This window comes from Argopecten irradians, chromosome 5, assembly GCF_041381155.1.
Source record: "Argopecten irradians isolate NY chromosome 5, Ai_NY, whole genome shotgun sequence".
In the NCBI taxonomy this organism is placed as follows: domain Eukaryota; kingdom Metazoa; phylum Mollusca; class Bivalvia; order Pectinida; family Pectinidae; genus Argopecten; species Argopecten irradians.
This window is the reverse complement of record NC_091138.1, coordinates 4,745,372-4,760,333: the sequence shown is the minus strand read 5'-3', so window position 1 is coordinate 4,760,333 and position 14,962 is coordinate 4,745,372. Positions and strand designations below refer to the sequence as shown.

Sequence of the window (14,962 nt, the reverse complement as noted above, 5' to 3'; positions counted from 1 at the left end):
AGCTTTTAATTTTTGAAATGGGAATGTAAAACGTGATTGAAAATTTTTGGTAGAGATTCGGAATTTTGCATATTAGCACTAATATCGTTAGATACTGCAGTTCAACATCACGCTTCTGAACTATTTTATCAAATAAATTTAAATGTTAATTATTCATAATGAAGGTCATGTTTACTAGCCTGTCGTCCTCTAATTCCTGTTCCACATGTGTTGGTTTTTACTATCACTACGCCAGACTTCCAACTCAATAAACTCTTCATGTTAAACATATATGTAACCCTGGTCAATACTAGCCGCAATATATCGCTCGGCTAGAGAGAATCTCTCTTTAGCTCGATCGGTTGGAATGCGTCAAGACTAGTAATCACAGAGGTCCGAGTGTCGATCCCTGGCAGAGGCAGGTATTAAATTTATTGTTAAATCCTGCACCCTGTCACATTGGCGCCCATGTAGGGACTCGGGAAATGATAACTTCACGATACCTGCGAAGGAATCGTTGTGACCCCTGGAACTCGCGGACGAGTTCATTCCTGGAGGGGGAGTATGTAACCCTGGTCAATTACTAGCCGCAATATATCGCTCGGCTAGAGAGAACTTCTCTCTTAGCTCGATCGGTTTGAGCGTCTGACTAGTTAATCCAGAGGGTCCCGAGTTCGATCCCTGGCAGAGGCAGGTATTAAAATTTATTGTAAATCCTGCACCCTGTTAACATATATATTGTAGGTACATTTAGCAGTTATTTGGTTTTGTAACCGTTATCTAAGCAATCAATATATATTTCTTAACTTAAAATTGTTTGGAAAAAAAAAAATTTTGTTTCCGACTTTTATGGAAAGGTAATGGGCTTTTAATATAGGAATTCAAAGGAAATATTCCAACATGTATTGTAATGACAGAAAGACCTAGCTGGATAAAACTTACAGACTCTCCACGGTCCTTCGACACCTGACGTTTGTTCTCCATGTCACACTTATTACCTAAAATCATTTTTTCTACATCTTCATTGGCATGCTGGAAAAACAACAACAATATCTTAGAATGTTTTCAAATCAACGCTCTACTAAAGTCAGACTCAGCAGTTCTTTTTTATTAAACCTAAAGAAGTGTCTTTAAAAATGTCAAGTCCCATTATAATAGCTAGGAAGGACTTAAATATCAGAGTTCCAATTATGGATAAATCGTGTTCAACTTTGACTTATCAAAATAATTCCTACAGATTATAAGATCATGCTCCATTATGATATACTACTTCTATAGCTGGACATGCACATATGAACAGAAATTTAATATATAGGATTTTTACAGGCAAGTCTATATAGCTAGAACAGTAAATAATTTTCCAATTTTGATAAGTCTCGGCACAAAAAAAGGTTCTCAAAATTTTGGCGAGTCCCACAGGAAAATCTTGAGTCCAGAACTTGTCTAGACGAGTCCTGTCGATCACTAATGAATAAGAACAGCAGTGAGACAGTAAATTAAAATTCAGTAATTAAGGTGAGTGGCCATACCTCATCAATGTTCCTTAACCACTTGGATATATTTTCGAAAGACTTTGTGTTTGTGATATCATAGACCAGCATGATGCCCATGGCGCCGCGGTAGTAGGATGTGGTGATGGTGTGGAAACGCTCCTGTCCAGCTGTATCCCTGTAGTACACACACAAAACATTTCAACATTGGAATCACTTAATCAATGTATGTAGCTTATACTGGCCACCTGGCCCTAGGTTAATGATAAGACTTTCTCAGCAGTTCTTTAATAGATTATCTCCCCCTAGTTTGAAACTCTAGAATCAGACATATGCAAGTAGTAGAGACAAAAATAATCAAGCCAAATTTAAAGTGATTTTTTTTTTCAATATTCTAGAGACTGGTGGCCAGTCTATATGTAGCTGTATAAATGTCGAATTTATACATATTTGTGTTGTTTGATGAAATTATAATGTCCTATTATAATTAAACAGCCATAAGGTGCAGTGTAAGGACAGACTCCCATTTACGCAGTGTGTTGACGTGTATGAAATAACGGATGTGTGTTTTGGGAGGTCTAGCGGTATATTCGTGTTGTCATGTGTCTTCTTGAGGTATAGTGAATTACATCTGTCCTCTTTATAGTGCTATATCACTGAAGCATGCCGCCCAACTAGGACAACAAGCAACACACCCCAATCCCGATCACATTATTCTGACAATCGGTACGAAACAGTCATCCCACTCCCTTAACTGCTGATATGACGAGCGCATTAATACAAAGAGCAATTTAATGTAGACTGATGATCACCAGACCATATGTTGGTTAGGAAGATCTTTCTCAGTAGAGTTATAATAATACTATTAATACGATTATAATACTCTCTTCCACCTAGTTTGAAACTTAAAAAACACAATATGAGACAAACATATATAATCTAATAGCCAAATTTGTAATTCATATATTTCCAGGGCTTTTTCTCACTGCTTTGGGAATGGGGCCTGTGGCTTTGAATTTGGGAAATTGGAGCGTCAAAACCAAGATTTTGAGGAAAATTCATGAAAATATGAAAATAAAGCTTAACAATTGCAGATTTTTTATTTCCCAGTGTAGTTTATATACTTTTTTGAAAGGTAATTCACAAATATGTAAAGCCTCTATAACCAACTAAGGTCATGCAATATTTTGGGATAGTTTTCAAGAAATTTTTGTTTTTTTCGGAAAAATTTTAGGGTTTGTTTTGGAAAACAATTATAGACGTTTTGTCATGGGGAAATGAGGGGTCCGTTTTCGACACCAAATCATGCTGAAACAAAAAGCCCAATGATTTCTGACTTTAAATTTTCAATTACTTGGGTTGCCACACATACACTGTTACCTTACTTTTGATAACCAGAAGGGTGTTCTTTTTATAATTTTTAAAAGGTTTAAAGTTGGCACATTGTGTCAAGGGTTTAGTGGCATAAATCAGCAAGTGATTTTGGGGCACTATATATTATATGGATACTGTCACCTGGTTTTAGCCATGGTAGAATGACTCCGAAATCCCTAGGGTATGACAGATTGCGCGCACCTTACCCTTTTGATCCTGAAGGACAACTTACATGACGTCATGGGGGCCTTCATGGCAGGTGTTTGACCGTGAGCGTTTGCTTTATCGATGACGTCATCAATTTTGATGTGCAAGACGATGGATAAAACCAAGTTCCATCGTCGCAGTGACATAATACTTCATTTTTCTTTGGTAAATGGAGAGATTAAGAATAATTACCCTACCTATGAGGGTGTGCCAAAGAGATCACAACCCACGGGCGAAATTCCTGAGATGTCAAAACCCTCGGCAAGCCTTCAGGTTGGACAGTTCTTTAGTTACCTCCTCGTTTTGTTATTTTGTTTGTCAACACCACTCTAGGGTAAAGGACATGATTCTATTCTCTGCAAATAAGATTTTGTTGTTTACAGGATAAACCAAGTGTTCTATGGATAGATGTTGGTTAAAGGCTGTATTACTCTGGTTCAACAGTGACGTGGACTAATGACTATTTTATTGTTTAATTTTGATGATACAGGAATGGTTTATATATCTAATTCCTAGCCAGTAAGTCAGGTGAACTGGTTATTTATTCAATATACAGATCTTTTATATTATCTAGGTTGTAGAATCAGATTGATAATGGGATCTAACAAAAATCAGTACTTACCATATTTGTAGTTTCTATTTTCTTGCCTCCTAATTCTACTGTCTTAATTTTAAAGTCAATACCTGGAAGGAAATAAGAAAGGACATTAAAATTGATATCTATATATACATATATAGTACAAAATCATGATTCATATTATTATCAATTTAACACTGTGTAAACATATATATTGTATACCAGGTCTATCCTACATAATCCTGACTCTGCATTTATCACCAACAGGAAGTTTAATGTGTACGAATACTCCACACATCATTATAACAGCCAGTGACGTTGACTCTGTGCGCAATCTGAAATACCAATTTCAGACGATTTGTGTTATAATTTGATGAATTATTAAATTTTGAATGATTGATATGTCATACAGGGTACATGTTTAGTACTTTCATCCTAGTAGACACATTGCACTTATACATAAAATTTGTATTTTGAGAAGCAGTCTGCATTTACTGTCCATGAGAGAGTTTTTGATTTTTAGAATATATCATATTTGTTCAGGTGTTCACAGTATATTTATAATAGTATATAGAGGTTATCATATAAGCTTGCATGTATTTTAAAATTTATAATTATTTATTTATGCTACTACAGTGTATATTTTTGGTAAAACATGAACTCCAGTACAATATATAAAGATAAAAATGTTGCGTTTAAAGTTTTGCATACCTAAGTATATAATAATACAGTGATTTTCTTATTCAATAATTTCAGGGGCCTGTACCTTTTCAATTGGATAAAAATTTACAGTGTATTTTTCTTGAAATATGTAAATTCTAAAGAGTTTTTCTTTATTAGGGAAAATAATTACATAAAATTGGAAAAACACAGCAAAATTTCTCTAGGGGAAGGGGTCTTTATTCGGCCCCAAATGTACCTAAAAAACCCACTGTAATAATATTTTTTTTTTTTCAACTGTGTAAAAATGTGTAACAGCATTCGACTGGGTCGATCATCGGTGACCAGGTAGCTCATCAGTCATTAGAACACTCGGCTAGTGTTCGGAGGGTCCCGGGTTTGAATCCCGGTCGGGCCACTACATTTTCTTCCCTCCTGTTACAGAATTGGTGCCCAACTAAATAATCTACAGTATAGTGTTGTTTGGAAGGGTCTTGTTACTCTCTTATGTCTTTGAGGGCAAAGACTTCGAGAAATGAGAGAGGAGTGTAGCGGGATTGGACTGGGTCGATCATCGGTGATCAGGTAGCTCAGTCAAAGAGCACTCGGCTAGTGTTTGGAGGGTCCCAGGTTCAAATGTCTGGCTGCTACATTTTCTCCTCTCCTGTTACAAATGCAATGATGCCAATATCTTTGTGTACCACAGATGTTTTTTTTTTGTTTCATCCCACTTCATATTTTTGTGTCTGTAGGTAGATTTAGACCTCAGCAGAAATTCAAGCTTGTCTTAAAATATAACTAGACTCTAGATCTATGTAGGGGTTTCATTATCTTTCATGACAGGCATGCAGTACAATTGCAATTTCAAGGGGTACTTTTTTTATACTATCTGTATGCTATCTTATGTAATTTAACACAAATCAGGCGGTACACAGCCATGCAGGTTCGACCGGCAAAAAGTAACAGGTACCGCCTGATATTGAAACCCCTGTCTATATGGGTCTGTAAATGTTATTTGACACATTGTTATTTATAACCATGTAATGGGACCCAACCATTAGTCATGACGGAACATTAGTCGTGATTGTGTTCATATTCTACTATGCGCCCAGATTTCTGATGTCTGGAGCTACTGACGAAAACTTCATGACGGTGTTAACGTTGTTTTGTTTGTGTGGAAATAATGTGTATCATGAGATGCAAACAATTATTATTTTCCCAAATCATAAACTAATGTTCCTTCACGACTACACTGGTAGCTAGGTCCCAGTATAGAGTATCGTTTCATTTGCATCCCCAAGTTACCACTCACTCTAACAGTCGGTAATATTATATTGAATATTTTGATCTATCGCGTTACTATCACATGCATTCATTTTCAATCTCCACCAAATACACATTGTTTGGAATTATTTTGATGCTGATTGCATGCCCACGATGCATCCATTGTCATCTTGTGTGGTCACAATTATCATATTAAAACGGATACGTGACTATGACTCAACAACCGAAGAGTCGTATCATGAAGTGGTCATTTAAAAATAATAGGGAGGGGGCACCTGGTGTCAAGAAGACGACGGTCCGTGACTTACCTATCGTGGAGATAAATGTTGTATTAAAAGCATCATCAGAAAAACGAAAAAGGAGACAAGTTTTGCCTACGCCAGAATCTCCGATCAGAAGCAATTTGAACAACAGATCATATGTCTTTTTGGCCATCTCAAGGCTTTTCAAATATAACACAAAATGGCGGAGTCCGATTAAATAAGAGCAAGAAGATTACTCTTTCCTCTGAGCCTCCTCTACTTAAACTTCGACAGTCCTCGAATCTCTGTCATTTCCTAAGTCAATCTGTGTAAAATGACAGTCTAATATCTATTTCTGGGTATTATATCAGATCAATAATCGGCAGACTTCATCAGTCGCCTCGAATCACGTCACTTCCTTATACGGGTTCTATTGCATTACTTCATCACAAGGGAGATAACTCTTACGGACCAAAAACATTTGGCATCAGACAGTAATTTGAACATCCACCTTTTGTGTACAGTAGTATACATGTACTAACAGAAGTGACAGTAAATAATATTTACTAACATAGACAGCCAATAAATTTCTAGATAAAATTATGACCAGCGACAGTTTCTCTTTTTGGATGCTTTTACCATAAAATTCCACAAAATTTCGTTATGGTTTATTGGGAAAAAAATCCGAGACCGTTTTGAAATATAAGAATATTATATTCGGTTCAGCTGATTATTTATAAGAAGTATAATCCACAAAATCACGTCTTTCTATTGAATGATTTAGCTGATCTTTATTAAAGAACATCCTCGATACTCCAGGGCTTCCGATCACTTACGATCTCTACACCCCTGGACTATCTCATAGTGAAATTGAAGGCAGCTCAGCGGAAAAACATTTGACCAATCACAGGCTAGCAAATATTTCATATGAAGACTACAGAGAGAGCGACGCCTAACATCAAAGCCACAGAGTCAACCACAGTGTATCGTTATACGGCTCTTTTGATGTACATCAAATGACTAAGTTACCTGTTCTATTCTGTTGCCTCCAGTTTTACTATGAGATAGTCCAGGGGTGTAGAGATCGTAAGTGATCGGAACCCCTGGAATATCGAGGATGATCTCTGTATAGATTGTCTATTTGTGATAATAATGCAAATAAACAGATGCTTAAAAATAAGAATTTCACGTAAAATGTGTTGCAAAAATCCAGTGGAGGTCACCAATTTACAACCCTGGATGTAACATGGTTGGTAAAAAAATGGATGCTACACAATATTGCCGTAACAAACTTATTATTGTATTATGTTAGACAGTTAGTTTACATACAAAAAATGTATGAAGGTCATAATAAACCAAAATCTGATCCTTACAATTATCAATTATTATTTTAAAAGTATATTCAAAAGCCTATTCTAGATCAACTTCGCTAGCCAAGGGTATTAGTCCGATTCTCTTTCTATTACAAAAAGAGAATCGGACTAATACCCTTGGCTAGCGAAGTTGATTCTAGATATACTAGTGAGAGAAAACGTATTTCACGTTTACCCTTTACAAAATGGGTTTCAGAAAAATGTCAGTAGCACTATGACGTCATATCTTGTACATGAATCTGTTATTTACTGTGGTGTAAAACAATAGTAAATCTTGTTTTTTGGATGCTGCCAAAGCCTTCGATTGCGTTTGGCATAAGGGTCTGTTTGTCACTTATATCCCTTGGTTTTAATCGTGATTTTATTAATGTCATTGTCTCATTATATAATGATATGTAAAGTGCAATTTTTTATCAAGGTTTTATTTCAAAATGGTTTCCTTTATGTCAGGGAACACGGCAAGGGAGTATTCTCTCTCCTTGACTTTATTCTGTGTACATTAATGATTTGTTAAATGAATTATGTTCTTCTAAGTCTTCTTTTTTCATTCAAGACGTTAACGTCACTTGTCCTACTCAAGCAGACGATATAGTTTTTCTTTCACTATCTAAACATGATCTTGACAATTTAATGTATACTTGTTATATATATATATAGTTATAATTGGAGATTTGAATACAATGCTTAAAATCTAAATTTGACGTAGCGCGCGATATTGGTGACGTCGTCTCAAAATACATATATGCTCTACTTAAAGCGTTGTTTTTCTTTTCTTTTCATATACCTGCATCGTATTATATATCACTGAAAACGGTTTTAATGCACTTTGATTTTAAGGGTAATAAATGCGGAAAAGCAAATCATAAAAAACATTTTAATCGCGTTTAATTTCTCCAAAACACCAAGATAACGGCATGTAAACGCGTAACATTTACCGGAGTGTTCGTTTCTAAAAATGATCTTTAATCGCACTAAACATACGCAAAAATAAATGAACATGATTCAAAGATGCGTTATTATATGTCAAATGACATTCATGATCTTTCAATTGTGTTAGATGATGTACGATGTTGTAAAACCGTCATTTTTCGCCTTTACCAAAATGTAACGCTTAACCCAGAGAAAACGATGCTCACTTTCATAGCAATATCGAGAGAAAACTGTAAGTTATTTCAAGTATTTGAAATAATGTACGAAATGTGTTTTTATTGAATTTATCATACATACATATGATATAGCCCTGTTATAAGGACGCTTTCACTTAAAACACAGAAAATAAAAAAATCCGTAAATTTGTCCACCCAGTGATTTTCTATTACTTTTTGAAACTATAGCGATTTTAGTGACATTCATCAGCATATTAGGAAATATTGAATATCGATATAAAATCGTATTCGCAATGTGTCCTTACTGAAAATTTTATAACACTTTTTATTTTGATTCTGCGATCAATAATAAAAAAATAACTGCGTATTTTAAAAATTCCGTAATTTGTCCACTTATAAAACGACGTAAGACCAAACGTCACGACGACGCGTTCCGTAACGTCAGCTTGAAACATGTCAAATTACATCTATAGGTCTATGCCTAGCTAAAACTGGGTTTCATAAAAACAATTACTTAACATTTAAAGCCAGGCTATTAGATTTGTAGAAGACATATTCGTTGTCATACAGGTACATGTTTCTTCTATACACAGTCATTTCACTTGTAAAGAGATCTAGAATATATACAAAATTGAGAAGTGCGTGATGCATGCTGGAAAATGTCCTTGTGACTGCATATCTGGTGCGACCTAACGGTGTACTTTGTCATTGAAAAAAATAAACTCACTTAAACATTTATTCAATTTAACGTAAAAATTATTTTTGATTTTTCCGAATGTAAGTGGCCGTTGAGAAGAAGATAAACCTGAGAACCTGGACTTGAAATCTAGAAATGTGTTAAACTCTAAAGAAAGACTGGAACAAAAAGAGTATATTTTAGTGTCCAATGCATAAAACAGGGATCTGATATATTGTTACAGTTAATACATACATATATTTAGACACACCAGAGTGTCCGCACACCCTTTTGAGATGTGTAGGAGTCTAGATAATAAAAAAAATCAGGAAATTTCACTCTCTCCGTGGTGTATTATACGAGTACAGTGTACATGTAGAATACGAATATTACCGATTAATTTTATCTAGATCCATAAAGCGTCTAAAAATAATATACGGGCACTCTGTTATGTCCAAATTGATAATCACTGTACACTGTACTAATTTTCAGACCCCTGTGATTCTCAATAGATCTAGTAACTTTAGACACGCAATTTAAAAAGCGTGATTAGAAATCGATCTGTGCTAAAATTGAAAGAAAATTGATCAACATCGGTCATAGGAAAAGTGCTGTCAAATCCGCGACGACGACGCGATGATATTGCATTATTTTAACCACTCGGCCATCGCGGCTCCGTAAGTTCCAGTAAGCCTCAATAAAAATAGTGAACATAGTCATGAGGAAATTGAAATTCACTCCTATATGCATAGTCCAGCCTGTAAATGTTCGTTATTTATGATAATGTATCATTCTTTTTTATTAATGGTACATATATATATTGGATAACGGTAAAACATGCAGTATAATAATAATTCGTCAGAAAAGCACCGTCAAAACGACGTCATTCATGTGTTACGTCACCAACATCGCGCGTTACGTCATTGTTATTGTTTTTAATGAAATTTGTTTGTTTGTTTAGTTTTACGTCCTATTAACAGCCAGAGTCATGTAAGGACGTGCCAGGTTTTGTTGGTGGAGGAAAGCCGGAGTACCCGGAGAAAAAACCACCGGTCAGCGGTCAGTACCTGGCAACTGCCCCACATGGGATTCGAACCCGCATCCCAGAGGTGGAGGGCTTGTGGTAATATGTCGGGACATCTTAACCACTCGGCCACCGCGGCCCTTTTTAGAAATTTTAATGAAAAAAAAAGAAGTGCTTTTGTAAATAATAAACGTAAGTGGTTCCTTGGGCCAAAAGAGGTACTAGAGTCCTCTAATACTACACATGTTGGTATTGTATCAGGCCTGGCCTCAATCCTCGTTGGTCATCATATGGTCTTCATATAGATAGTTGACAAACATCGTAAACACAGTTCAAATGGAGTTTTTATTAACATTCGCCATCATTTGTATTTTACAAAGGTGCTGCCACTCATCAACTATCGTTTCACTCTCATACTGTCAGAAGTCAGGGTGGTGGGAGACAATAATGTGCCGCTATCATTATAAATATTATATACAAATAGTGTAGTTGAGAAAAATATATAAATTACTTTATATTAAAACTCTAACCTTCAAATATTATAAAGTTCTAAATAAGCTATTTAGAACTAGGCCTATTACTATACGTTTCTACTACATTTACTACCGATAATACAATTACTATAATACTAATAACACTTTCTATATATTTTATGATAAATAAGTGATATGTAGCTAGAATTTAGCATACCTAAATTAATCAATTATCTCCCTTGGTAGAGATGCTGTAATACGGGATATGAGCTCACTAGTATAGCGTGAACACCGTGCGAACACAGGGATTGTCTGACATGAACTCATCAAGAGCAGAGGGAAAGAAAGGAACCTAATCTATCAATTTGGTATATAGATTCTATAATTTTGAAGCCCTTCTAATTTATCTATGTGAAAATATCTAAGCTATGACCTGTACCTATCCCTAACCTCTGGGCCGGCGTTATCACACCTACTCTTCATCGAAAGACCGCAGAGGGGTTTTTATCGTGCAAGGCTGAGCATCCTCACACGGGACACCGTCTTTAAGTCCCATTCGACGGACTAAGTGTTAGTAGTTAGTGGTTGTCGTGCGTGTGCTTGTGAATTTTTTGGTGTCCCTACATTTAAACACAAACCAAGACTGATTCCTTACAAAAACTGTTCATCTTGTCAATGTCTCTGCTTTCTGTATTGCCATACCTATCTTTCGACAAATAATACTGTACATTCCGACGTTTTTAAAGTATGATTGTGCATATTGTGACATTAGTTTTTGTGAGGGAATAGAGAATTTTAGTAGGACGACTATAGGAAGTTATTATAGAAAGACGGTGTTGAGCCGAAAGTGCATGTATGGATGATTTGGAAGAAAAAAAACCATTATAGATAAATATTTCTACGATAGTGGACAACAGAGTGGGAGATAAAAACATGAGGGCAGGAATGGGGATTGTATACGGGGTTGGGGGGGGGGGGGGAGTGGGTGGTTGTCGATGGATAACATTTGGATGTGTGTGGTGTGTGATGTGTTGGCTGGTTGTTTACTTCAGTTCTCACTCCTGGTGTTACTAGAGTGCCCCAGCAATGGGGACGAGCCTGGAAGAACTCCCGATGCCATTTGTTGTGATGTTTGAATTATCCCTATATATGTTAATGACATGAACTTGTTTCGCGCTCCCTTTTATACTTTTCTCACTGGATCACATGATCCCTCTCGTCCAATCAAAACTCGCCAAGTACATTCACTCTCACAAAAAGTTTCTCTCGTTCCATATTATAAATCTAGTGATTTATACTATTGTGAACCCTAACATTATGTCCTGTGACTGTCCTTAGTTATAATTACATATTTAAAAACCATTTAGCTATAAAGGACAAGTTAAACTACTATATCCATAAAAAGGACAAGTATTTAAATCCTGAGCCGTCTCGTAGTAATAGCAGACGACGTGCGTAATGAAACTAGTAAACATAGCAAATTGATCAGAAAGATATAGTTCCGTAAATTATCATTAAAACATACTACTGATGAAATCTATTGTATAATAGAACAAGTAATTAATACTAGAATTCTGATATAAATCTTATAATATAATCCTCTAAGTTATAAATGGATAAAGAAATACTTTACAATTTGCTAGCTCTGTATAACATTCCAGTCGGCAACTCACTTCCGGTTTACAGGCAGCTTCACACTCGCTGGTAATTAATGATACATAAATAAGTTATCGATGGCGGTTTGGTATGAAAGGTAAGTTAAACACGAAGCTATGATATCCCGCGTATAATCCAGTACGTATATTCTTCCTCTAGAATTGTCTCACAGTATAAATAAATCAAATGTTCTCCATGATGAAATACGTTTTTGTTCCTCAAAAATATGTCATACCAAATCTAAATTAAATCCTTGTATATCTACTACAGTATTTACATGGACAAGTTTCGTCCTGGTCGTCCAGAAATGGACGAAATTGTGCATAAGTTGCGTGGACAAACCTTTGCGCTTATACGTACAGTGCACGTTACTTGGCACAGGGATTAACCCTCTAACAAATTTAAAACTTTATAAGTCTATCTAGAGCTTTATTTGGTTGTGAGCTTTGGTTTGCACTTTCTTTTTAAACCGATTTGCGGCGGCTAGAGACTACCCATCTTCACGTCCTATTCTGACCTGTGAAGTTCTTACATATGGATTGATATGCTTGGCCAATTTCATTCATCAAGCACTCATAGGAAAGATGAAATATTTCTCTTTAAAGTAAAATATGCCTCGCTAATATATATATAGAATGTCTAGAGCCGTTCATTTTAAGGACATAAATACCTTTCCGGACCAAAACATAAAGGTTTCTTAAAATCCTTAATAACACCAGAAAATATATACCAATGGCCTAAGATGAGGTTACAACACCAAACATATGCAATAGGCCTTATTTCCTGCGTAATACATTGTTGTATATGATAACACAGTGGAGAGGCATTTTGCTGTTTTGCCGTCTGACGCGGTAAATAAGACGACGGCGGGAAACATTAGACGGCCCGAGTTATGGAAAATAAAACTTTTTATTTATTTCAATCAAATTGATCAGAAGGTGATGATAAGTGTAGTATTAACGGTAAGTTTATACATTTTTGCGACTCTACTAAATCATCGACCTACTTTTACATTAAAAAAAAAAATTAAAGCCGTTTCGGAAAAGTAGTGGGTCTTTAGATATGCTCCACCGCCGACAGAGCATGGACGATACACATCATTTGAATATTAACTGATGTTTATGGGCTAAGCAGTAGCTTAACCCTTTGTTTGGAAAGAAAATGGAAATTAAACAATGATATTGTAACAGGATGCAGGATTTTCAATAAATTTAATCACTGTCTCTGCTAGGGATCGAACTCGGGACCTCTGGATTACTAGTCTGAAGCTCACCCGATCGAGCCAAAGAGAAGTTCTCTCCAGCCGAGCTGTATATTGCGACTAGTATTGACCAGGGTAATAATATGATAATATTCCTTAGCATTTTCAGATGTTGAAAATGAAATAATTGATGGACACTATGGACAGAAGCGGTCTACCTGGGGAATATCAGGCATGGATTTATCAACACGGCGTGCTACCTCAAAGCCTTTGGCCCTTCTAGTGTACGAAGTGCCAATGTCGACAGTCAATGGCTGAGAAGATGGCTTGCAGTTCGGGGACAAAGTTACAACTTCCCCTGATATCACTAATAGAGGAGTACAAGGCCACCAAAGTCAGACAGCTACTGATGCCAAAGATGGTAAGGTGGGAGGAGCAAAAGTGGTCGTCAGATCTGGGCAAAAATGGTCTGCAAAGAGGACAGTGAATGAAGTAGAATTACGTCTGAAACATGGAGTGTGGCAATGGACAGGCAAGGACTCGGTGGAACAACTAGAGCAGTTACGGATGAGAATAGACAGCTTGTACAGAGTTTGTATCTGGTCTATGGACGTACAGAAACTGCAGTTCCGGCTGTCAAAGTCAGTATATGACGTAATGCCCTCACCAAAAAACTTTGTAACACGGGGGATATCAGAGGAACCCAATGGCAAACTAGCAAATATAGAGCACATCCTGTATTCATGCTCAGCTGCGTTGGCGGATGGACGATATACATGGCGTCAAAACACAGTGTTATCTGTCCTTGCATTAGAGAAGAACAGGAAGAAGCTAAAGAAGGAATATGAAATTGTTTGTCAACTTTTTCCGAGCAGGAAAGCAGATTACGAAAGGTGTCTACCACGAATGGTTGTTTAACGCTTAAATTTCAACGGATGCAAGCGACCTGTGACAATAATTTATCAAGAATTCGAAGATGGCGTCTGAATCCGCACAAATTCAAATCTGTTTCCGTAATTCGTTTTAATATTACTTCGACAGGCAAATGTTTGTAACGGATCAAGCGTTTGATTTAAGCGTTCTTGCTGCATGACTAAGCGGCGTAGCAAAAATCGTGTTTATATGTGTCTAATTGCATATGAAAAAAATGCATATAAAATAATTTTTTTTTTGCTTTTGGTGTATAATCAGTACTCATCAGGAAGAGCTCTCTTGAATGGGGCGAAACGCTCACTAGTCAGTCGTTATTGTTTTTTATTTCTTACCTGATCGCTGGTTGGAAATTTGTGCCAAGTCCCTGTGCTACTGAACACTCCTGATTGATAATGTCATTTGAATGTTGGTAAAAAGTATCCCTCAGGCTGGATGTGTAACACATCATTGCTTACGATGAATATTTTATAAGTATAGTCATTCATTTCATAAATGTAAATATGTTCAAAATTTTACGAAACAAAATTATAAATTATCATGACAAATATGAATTATCATTCCTTCATTTAGGAAATTTGTAGATTAATTTCTGGGAATTAGTAACAGTTTATTTGAATTTGGGGTTCAAATTGATATAAACTACAACTTATTCTCAGATCCCTGTGGTTTTACCCCATTTTCCTACATAATCCTGTTATTCGTAGTCG

The 14,962-nt window shown here is 36.1% G+C and overlaps 1 pseudogene; it reads right to left on the bottom strand.

Annotated features, from left to right (window-relative positions):
- Positions 1 to 311: 311 nt before the first annotated feature.
- Positions 312 to 6,242, bottom strand: LOC138324216 (ras-related protein Rab-10-like; annotated as a pseudogene).
- Between the last annotated feature and the right edge of the window lie 8,720 nt (positions 6,243 to 14,962).